The sequence below is a fragment of the Etheostoma spectabile genome, unplaced genomic scaffold (genome assembly GCF_008692095.1).
Source record: "Etheostoma spectabile isolate EspeVRDwgs_2016 unplaced genomic scaffold, UIUC_Espe_1.0 scaffold00018492, whole genome shotgun sequence".
Lineage (NCBI taxonomy): Eukaryota > Metazoa > Chordata > Actinopteri > Perciformes > Percidae > Etheostoma > Etheostoma spectabile.
In genome coordinates, this window is record NW_022604287.1 from 1 (window position 1) to 10,789 (window position 10,789).

At 41.2% G+C, this 10,789-nt stretch overlaps 1 non-coding gene across 1 annotated transcript; it reads right to left on the minus strand.

Moving 5' to 3' along the window:
* Nucleotides 1-2,619: 2,619 nt before the first annotated feature.
* trnae-uuc (transfer RNA glutamic acid (anticodon UUC)) lies at nt 2,620-2,691 on the minus strand. The gene has a single exon. It is a non-coding gene; the product is annotated as a tRNA-Glu (tRNA).
* Between the last annotated feature and the right edge of the window lie 8,098 nt (nt 2,692-10,789).

A 10,789-nucleotide genomic window follows, 5' to 3' on the forward strand; every position in this document is an offset into this window, starting at 1 on the left:
TCACGGCTAAATACCTATTCCCATACCGGGAGTTGAACCGGGCAACCTGGGTGAAAATCAGGAATCCTAACTGCTAGACCATATGGGACTGACCCACAATATTAATAACAGGGATTTCATGAATCAAGTCATAGTCTGGCTGGAAAACAGGCCTTCTCTTGAAACGTGAATGAAGAGCTTCTTAAGTAAGTTTTATCTTGAAGCTATGAGTGTTCTTAGGTTTTTATCTGCTTTAACTATTACGGACAGCGGGGGCACGGAGCAGAGCAGCGGCCGTTAGGGAGGAATCCTCTCCGTGTTCAGCTCCACTTTGAACTGGCGGTGAAAAAAACTTAACGTTGGAACTTTATGATGATAGAAATGTTGACAGGTTGATTTCTGTTGAAAACAAACACAACTATGTCAATAGTAAAGAAAATATATATAGGAAAAAGCCATCTTGGTTCATCTTCCCCACTGTTCCTACAATCACCACTCTGGTCTGGTGGAAACTAAAGGATCTAAACTAAAAGGATGTTCCTCTTTAACTAAAGGTCTATCTCTGTAGGGATCCATCCCATAATGTTGTCACACACTTAGAATAATGATCTGAGTCTGTCAGCAGCAACAACACAACCTTTAGTGGATGCTGACTTACCTTTAAATTAGGAGTTTAGACAGAGACACAACAGGAAGAATAAATCTATCAAATCAAGTCTCCAATAATCAGCATGTGGCTTGTTTTATTTCAGGTAGTCAGCATGGAGCTGTTCCACATTCCCAGACATTTAAACAAGTCAATCATTGGCGTTATTCTACGAGTCAGATGAATAAATCAGCTGTTTGCTATTTGAGCTGCTCTGTTTCCTGCTGCTCCGTCATTCTTTAGTGTCCTCTGGAAACGGTTGCTGTCCTTTATGTTTCTTTTGGATGACATCATCAGTGTCTTTGCTTTAGTTGAAGAAACTCCAACAGATTTAAAACCACATGCAGTCAGAAAATACAAACAGGGAATAGAAAAATCAGACCAAAGAATATGAAATGAAAAGTCCCCAAAGTAAGAAAATATAATGTTAATTTACCAAACAACAATAACTGGAGAGCATCCAATTAAACATGGCCGACTTCCAGTATGTCGGTAATGAATAGAGGAATGTTTGGATATATTAAGATTAATTTTATTTTATTTAACCTTTATTTAACAAGGAACAATCCCATGAGACTACAGTAACTCTTGTCAGGGAAATAAGTTTCATAATACATTAAAGACAGGAAAATGGTTCCATACTACAACACAAACAAGACCATACACTTAACTTAAGCTAATGCAGACATACAACTTAAAAACAGGTTCCACTGAGATTAGAACTCAGATCGCTGGATTCAGAGTCCAGAGTGCTAACCATTACACCATGGAACCTTTAGAAGTGTTGCAGGGGTTTGCTAGGCAGTTCTTTCATAATATCCACATGTGTGATATTAAATGCACACAACAATCACAACGCAAATTAAATAGCAAAAAATTACTGGCCAACTTAACCTTTTGTATTGTCCTTTGTGTCACAGGGATATGTTTATTTATGTGACCTTTTGTACTAGCCTACCGCTTTCATTTCATGTCAAATGCCATCATGACCTCATCCTTAGGGTCTTGGAGCCCCCTGTTTTATTTTTAATGCCATCCCTGTTTGATGTCATCTTTTTACTACTTGAGGCCGCAGCCTCGCCATTCGGGTCCCTAGCATTCAGCAATAAATATAACAATTTTTGATCAACCCATATCAATTGCATGCTTAAAATAACATACTGGTTAAAGCCCCGCCCATTTCTGACAACCTAACCACTTCCAGGTTAAATCCTGTCCACTTCTGGTTTGGCCAGATACAGATACAGATAATTCATATGGTTAACAGATACAGATACAGCTGTACATGCTAATCTTTATTAAACACTTCTTGAGTTAACCTTCCACTTTTTTTGCCTTTTACGTACGTAACTACAGCTCTGATTTAATACAGGACCAATGTCAGAGATCGTGCAGATCTTTCACCAGCTAAATACCAATTCCCATACCGGGAGCTGAACCAGGGCCACCTGGGTGAAAACCAGGTTTTCCTTACTGTTAGAAGTCTTTAAGAGCAGCAACCAAGACCTTTTGGACATCACTTAGGCCAAATGAATGTAAAATCAAACTAACTGAACGCTTTCTCAGATCTACTGATTGTAGTCTCCAGAGGACTCCTTAAGAATGTATGTAAAGTTATTTAGGCAGAATCCAGACTTCTAGACCATATGGGACTGACACGTTGAATAATAACAGTGATTTCATGAATACATCCATAGATATGCCAGGAACAGGGCAAATAAATACATATATGACTTGTTGATAAAACACTGCAAGAAGTCTGGTAGTCAGGATTCAGGATTCAGATTGTCACCTTTTCTCCACCACCATGTCTAGTTAAAGTTTAACAATGGTTGATCATTGAGACATATATTATGTCTATTTATTATCATTACATGAGTTAGGTTTGGGGAAATGCATATCAGGGCATATACAGCTCAAGGTTAATACAGCTCTCAGTTAATACAGGACCAATGACACAGATCTTGCCACAGACCTTCATCGGCTAGACATTGATTCCATACCGGGAGTTGAACCCGGGCCACCTGGGTGAAAACCAGGAATCCTAACCGCTAGACCATAGGGACTGACCACATATTAATAACAGGGAAATGATTTCATGAATCAAGTCATAGGCTGGCTCGAACTAGGCCTTCTCTTGAACGTGAAGAAGCTTCTTAAAAAGTTTTATCTTGAAGCTTGAGTGTTCTTTGGTTTTTATCTGCTTTAACTATACCGGACGGCAGGGGCACGGAGCAGAGCAGAGCGGCCGTTAGGGAGGAATCCTCCTCCGTGTTGAGCTCCATTTTGAACCTGTAAGCTCACTTTAAACTAGATGTGGGAAGTTGAAAGGTTGATCTTTTTCACCTGTGCTGTGGCTTAAAAACAGGTTCCACTGAATTTGAACTCAGATTGCTGGATTCAAAGTCCAGAGTGCTAACCATTACCATGGAACCTTTCAAAGTGTTGCTAGTGTTTGCTGGCAGTTTCTTTCATAATATCCACATGTGTGATATTGAAGGCACACAAAAATCACAACAAATCAGAGAGCATTTAGGGGAATAGCTCAGTGGTAGAGCGCATGCTTTGCATGTATGAGACCCCGGGGTTCAATCCCAGGCATCTCCAACAAATGTTGTCCTGACTGTAAGAGACCTCGAAGAGCTCTTATTCCGATATGAAATAATGTCATGAATTAAAAAACAATAAATTGTATGTTTAACTTAACAAGTGTGTCTACCAACTCTGCACTTTACCCATGTCCTGCTTACTCCTTTGACATTGAGCAAATTTGTATAGCACAGTGTGGTGGGTTGTAGTGACCTCCTTGTGTTCATGGTAATTAATGCAAAAATCTGTCTCAATGACCAGATGTGTTGCAAGATTTGCAGTCAACAGTGCATTGTCCAGCGATGGTGGTTTAGTGGTGAGCATAGTACCTTCCAAGCAAATGACCGGTGTTGGATTCCCAGCCATCGCAGTAGCTTTCTTTGAGTCATGTTACTTTTTAACTTTGATTTATACAATAGCAGTGCAAGCATTTTGCCATTGTTTGATTCCAGCCACCACCAGGTTTTGAAGCCATATACAAACATTAACATTACATATTCCACCCAGGTTTCTTCTCTTATTCCGTCTAACAAAAAAAAAGTTTAAAAAATCTGAAAATCTTCAGGGGCTGTAGAGATCGTGATATGTCTTTTCCACCAAGGCTAACCAGGTGCTGGTTCTGGGCTGGTGCTAGTGCTAGTGCTAGTTCGGTGCTGGTTCTACTCGCCAGTTATCTAGGAACCAGCTCGATTTTCGAGAGCCAGAGTAGGGCTACGTCACAACGTCACTGCAAGCACCTCTGTTGTCATAGCAACGCGTTATGACTATCACAGGGCTGCAACTTTTCCCAAAACCTTGGAGTGAGATTTGGGGGGGCAACCCATATTTTGCCACGTACAAAGCAATTTTTTGGGTTCTTTATCCTTCAGGGTTTTAATTGTGATTTGTGATATGGGGGGGGGTGGGGTTCTCCCTAGGGGGGTCTGGGGTATGCCCCCCCAGGAAAAAAAATTGAAAAATAAACCATTAAAGGGCACTTTCTGGAGAGTTTTTTTGCAAAAAAATGGAGAAATCAAGTCTTACATGATATGTGCAAAACTGTAGGGTTAAGACCTTTGCATTGTTGTAGTATCAACAGGTTTTACGGCATTCAGCATTTACATTATATACATTATTAACTTCTTATGATATAAGAACTGACCCAGACAACGTGCCAAACATAATGAACCACATGAAGAGCAGTAGCAAATCTCATCAACAGCTGAGAAGATTTGGGTCTGTGGGGAACAGGTCCAGGGTCCCTGGTGTTGGGACAAGGGACCCAAAGTTAAATTAATGTTGAGGGATCAACTAAGACACTGAAATTCTAAAGAATAAGAACCACTGATCTACATAAATTCTTATCCTTAACCTTTGTGCCAAGGTTCAGTAATGTTTGGCCCTCATCCTCTGGGCCCCACTTACTGGATTTACTTTTGGGGAAAAAAAGACTATTTGTCATTTCATAAACATCAAATTAATTATTTACAGTTACATTTAGAGATGCACCGAGGTTAGAGAACCACAATAGTGGCCCAATGTTGCAGTATAGTATATATAGTATAGTGTATATATGTAGTATATATAGTATAGTATATATAGTATAGTGTATATAGTATAGCTCAGATGTGTTTCACCAGATTTCTGCCCATGTTTACAACTTTGTGCACATTCAAAATATAACTCCTCCCATCTCTGTTGGCCGAGATTTGGAGAGTTGTAATATAGTCTGCTGTGCATGTCATTGCTCCGCTGATATGGTGGATCTCATTCAGACCGTCTGACAGACACAGACGCCATTCGGGTCTCTGGTCTCTGACAAAGTTTAGAAGAGGCTGTACGCTGCGCATTATCGGAGGACTACACGGATGCAACGCGTCACTGTCCACAGCAGAGCAGGTCCACTAACATGAACTGAAGTTGCTACGCTACCAGCCGCGCTGCTCACCTCTATTGTTACAGAGAGTGGACACGAAGCGACGGACGGTCTGTGATACTCAGAGCTCATACTAAAGCCGGGGAAATGGGATGGATCGTAAAAAAATGTTCTCAGTTTGCGACAATTCGAAACTTTCACAGACAGGGAGCGCTCTTGAACCCCCTCACAGTCTCTGAAAGCACAACTAGTGGCTAAACAGATAAATATAGATAAACTCATCTATCAGAAATTTGACCGACCGGGTTGACACTTCAGCGTGAGAAATCGGGGTGTGGCGTGTGAGCGTGTGAAACCAGTCAAATGCGTGTGTCTCACGGCCAATGCGTGAGAGTTGGCAGCCCTGCTATCAACAATAATGGAGGACTACATACCGATACTTTTGCTCCTGGCTTTACAAATTCACACTGGAATTCAAAGACGGGCCTTGACAGCTCTTCGTGACCGCTATGGACAGAGGACACGTTCATTATCTCCCATGATTTAACATTTATTATCATATTTGCTAGCTAGCGATGGTAACAGCAGTAGCGTGAAGCAAAACACCGTTAGGGTGAACAGACGTTCCGGTTTGACCAGGGCAGTCCCAGTTTTTCCGACAAAAGCCTATCGGGACTCTAAAATGTTCCGGTTTACCAACCACTATGGAATTGTCCTGGTTGTCGATTACATAGCAGAAGGGATCTTATTATAGCCCGGTCATTTAACTCATGTAGAACTATACACCATACATCCAGCATATGATTATAACTGTGTGTGTGTGTGTTGTGTGTGTGTCAATCGTAGCGTATCGTCGACATAATCTGTGCAGCCAGCGTTACAATGTATATTTGTAACCATTGTGTCTCATCTTCTCTGTCATGTTAACGGTGATATTGCTAGCCAAGGACGTGCATGTACATGTTGGGCAGCAGGGTTAAGGGGGGAAACCCTATCAGTTAATATAAGAAATGTAAACAAAAAGAATTTGATATTTTGCAATCTTTTTTATATAAAATCTCAACATAAATCTTTACACTAATCTGAAATTTTTTTTGCTGCAATTTTGTTAATTGTTTTGTAAAAACCCCTGTTATTATTGTTGGATGTAATACTGTACAATACAAAGCATACATGTTAACAAACCAACTGACTTTTATTTTTGCAGGTTGTATTATGGCTGAGGGCAAGGCAGAGGAGGACACATGTGGTCTGGGCATACCACCGATCACACTATTGGTGGGACACAGTTGTGCCGGATTTGACCCCTTCACAGTTTGTTCAAAACTTTCGAATGTCCCGGGAGTCATTAGAATACATATGTGGTCAGGTCAGGCCTCTCATGGGCCGAATGAAACACACCTACCGTCTGGCTGTTCCAGTGAGAAAACGTGTTGCAATTGCTCTGTGGAAGCTGGCTACTGGCATTGAGTATAGGACCATTAGCCACCTTTTTGGGGTAGGTCTAAGCACAGTTTTAACTGTGTTCAGGATTTCTGTGACTCCGTTATAAAGGTCTTGCTCCCTCAACACATCACCACCCCAGATGCTGCTAAGCTGGTTGAAATTGCCACCTTCTTCCATAACCGCTGGAGAATACCACAGGTTGTTGGTGCAATAGATGGAAGCCACATCCCAATCATTGCCCCCGATGAGTATCCCCGGACTATACTTTAACCGGAAAGGGTGGCACTCGATTATATTGCAAGGAGTTGTGGACGGCAGAGGCCTGTTTGGGATGTGTGTGTGGGCTATGCAGGGAGTGTGCATGACGCACAGAGAGAGTGCGTCATGAGTGCTAAGGCAGTCACATTTATGGGAGCACTAAGTGATGGTGAATTACTTGGACAAAACAAAAAGATCATCTCTGGCATTAATGTTGGACACTACCTCATCGGGGACCTGCTTACCCAATGCAGAACTGGCTTCTGAAGCCTTCTCCGACACTGGAAGACTCTGACCTGAACAACACACCTACAGTCACAGACTGAGGAGTGCACATTCGGTTGTAGAGACGGCTTTTGGAAGGTTGAAGGGCCGTTGGAGATGTCTCCTCAAAAGAAATGACTGCAAGCTGGAGCTCAGCAAGAAAATGACGTTAACCTGCTGTGTGCTTCATAATATTTGTGAAGAGCATGGTGACAATTTCATGGAGGAGCGTGTAGACAGGCAGTTACACATTCAGCCTCCAGGTCAAGCACTACCTGAGCATGGTGAGCCAGAAGGGGCAGATATTAGAGCAGCCTTAATCAACTATTTCAGTAGAGAGGAGTGATAGTTTTTACAGTGATTGTTGTACATCATTACTGCCAGTTGCCTGTTTCTAAATGCACCGAAAGTTTACAGTAGTAAAAGCCTCATTTTCTGACAGGAGAAAATTTCAGAAAACGCAATACAAAAAAATGTCAGTAATCAAACTGGGGAGTTTCACATGTTTGTTCAAGTTTTTACCTGTGTATAGTATATGTATCTGTTGATAATCCTGTACTTTGGATAGATAGTAATGTGGAATACATCATTAAATTATCTTTTAACTCGTTGTGGCCTGTGTGTGTGGCAAATAAGGATTGTTTGCACTTCACATTCACATTTTCAAAACTGTTATTTTATCTTTTTAATGAATAACCAGTCTGGTGATGACTTGTTGGAATAAGGAAGGGTGAGAATTTGTTAAATAAAAACATTTGTTTATTGTCAGACAATCAAATAGTTACAAATAAAAATAATAATAAAACATGTTAATTATTTCTGTGCTTGCGCCTCCATCACTGCCACCATGCGCCCCATGAGCCCCAGCAGAGCGGGGGTGCCCCATCTTTGCCACCATGTTTTGTTGAGCTGCAGGAACTTATCGTCAGCCTTCTCCATGTAGTCCACAGCTCCTCATGTTCACGCTTTTTCCTGTGTAGAAAAAAAACCAAACCAAAATGTGTGATTATATTCAATTTCAATTCAATTTTATATATAGTATCAATTCATAAAGATTATCTCAAGACACTTTACAGATAGACCACACTCCGGAATTTAAGGACCCAACAGTTCTAGTTTCCCAGAGCAAGCAACAGTGCGACAGTGGCGAGGAAAAACCTTTTTAGGCAGAAACCTCGGTCAGACCCAGGCTCTTGGTAGGCGGGTCTGACGGGGGGGGGGTGAAGAGTGGCAATAAACAAAAATTAGTGTTGTGAAGAAATTAGTAGTATGGTAGCAGTCATGGCAGCATGCCTAGCCGGACGCTGTGCAGCATTACACAGGCCCAGCAGCAGGACTTAGCAGGCGTAGCAGGCACCCAGTGTAGCCGTTGAACATGCTCCACAGAAAGTGTAGCGGAACCATGGCATAGCTGCTACCCTGATTTCGGAGCCTCCCTCCTGATCCACATGGTGATGCAAAAAAAAGAACATAAGGACTCCGGGGAACTCCCCAGAAATAGGTTAGTAACAAGCATTTCTGGGACATGGACCCAATAAATGAAAAGATGGAAAGATAGAGGAGAGAGGAGCTCAGTGTATCAAAATCAGTCCGCAGTCTAAAACTATTACAAACAAACCACAAGAGAGACAAACTAAGAGAGATCACCGGAGGCCAGAACTCTCCCCAACGGATCAGGCTGTATGCCAAGTCTCCCTTTAGTATATTAATGATAGATACATCTCTGAAAACAAATGGACTAACTACTACCCCCTAACATATATAGTCATTCCTAACTATAATGCTTTATCCCTAAAGTCCAGGAGAAGTACTCCTCAAATGTGGAGACGGTCTTGTGTTCCTACACCCAACTGGAGACCTTGTTCCACCCGGAGAGAGAATAGCTGAACCTCTTCTCTCCGTGCTACTTTTAGGACTTAGGAACCACCAGTAACCCTGCATTCTGTGATCGTAGTTCTTCTCCTAGGGTGTAAGGTACTATAAGCTCTTTAAGATAAGATGGAGCCTGACCATGAAGAGCTTTGTAGGTGAGAAGAAGGATTTTAAATTCTATTCTAAATTTTACAGGAAGCCAATGCAGAGAAGCTAAAACAGGAGAAACGTGATCTCTTTTCCTGGTCCTGTCAGAACACGTGCCGCAGCATTCTGGATCAGCTGTAGAGTCTTTATGGATTTTTTCGAGCAGCCTGATAACAGAGAATTGCAGTAATCCAACCTAGAAGTAACAAATGCATGGACTAGTTTTTCTGCATCATTTAGAAAGGATATCCTGATTTTTGCAATATTACGTAGGTGAAAAAAGGCGATCCTTGAAATTTGCTTTAAATGGGAATTAAAGGACATGTCCTGATCAAAGATGACTCCAAGATTCTTCACTGTGGTGCTGGAGGCCAGGGTGATGCCATCCAGAGTAACTATATCTTTGGATAGTGCGTCACGAAGGTGCTTGGGTCCGAGAGCAATAACTTCAGTTATCGGAGTTTAACATTAGAAAATTACAGGTCATCCAGGTTTTAATATCTTGAAGGCACGTTTGAAGTTAGCTAACTGATTAGTTTCATCCGGCTTGATTGAAAGATATAATTGAGTATCATCTGCATAACAATGAAAGTTTATGGAGTGTTTCCTAATAATACTCCTAAAGGAAGCATATATAAAGTGAACAGGATTGGACCGAGCACAGATCCTTGTGGGACTCCAGACTAACTGTTGGCGTGCACAGAGGATTCATCGTTAACATTAACAAACTGAGATCGATCTGATAAATAAGACTTAAACCAGCTTAGAGCAGTCCCTTTAATGCCAATTAAATGTTCCAATCTCTGTAATAAGATATAATGGTCAATGGTATCAAAGCAGCGCTAAGATCTAATAACACAAGTACAGAGATAAGTCCTTTGTCTGAAGCAATTAGGAGGTCATTAGTAATTTTCACAAGTGCTGTCTCTGTGCTATGATGAACTCTAAATCCTGACTGAAAATCCTCAAATAAGCTGTTGCTATGCAGAAAGTCACACAGCTGTTTGGCGACTGCTTTCTCAAGAATCTTAGAGAAAAAATGGAAGGTTGGATATAGGTCTATAGTTGGCTAAAACATCTGGATCAAGGTTTGGCTTTTTCAGAAGAGGTTTAATTACAGCTACTTTAAAGTGCTGTGGTACATAGCCTGTTAATAAAGACAAATTGGTTATATTCAGTAGTGAAGTGTTGACTAATGGTAAAACTTCTTTAAGTAGCCTAGTCGGGATGGGATCTAAGAGGCAGGTTGATGGCTTAGATGAAAAAATAATTGAAATTGTTAAAGATCAAGTGAAGCAAAGCAGTCAAAACATGTATCTGGTTTTACAGCTGTTTTTAAGGTTCCTGAGTTTAGAGATAAGTCAGTGCCAGTTAAAGGCAGGTCTTGGTGAATTTTGCTTCTAATAGTTATAATTTTATCATTGAAGAACCTCATAAAGTCGTTACTACTAAGAGCTATGGGAATACTTGGCTCTGTAGAGCTGTGACCTTCTGTTAGCCTGGCTACAGTACTGAAAAGAAACCTGGGTTGTTCCTATTTTCCTCTATCAATGACGAGTAGTACGCTGCTCTGGCATTACGGAGGGCCTTCCATACGTTTTAAGACTATCTTGCCAGGTTAAACGAGAATTTTCCAGTTTGGTGGAGCGCCAGATCTTCTCAAGTTCCGCGTATTTGCTTTAATTTGCGAGTTTCAGTGTTATACCATGGAGCTAACCTTCTTTGTTTTAATC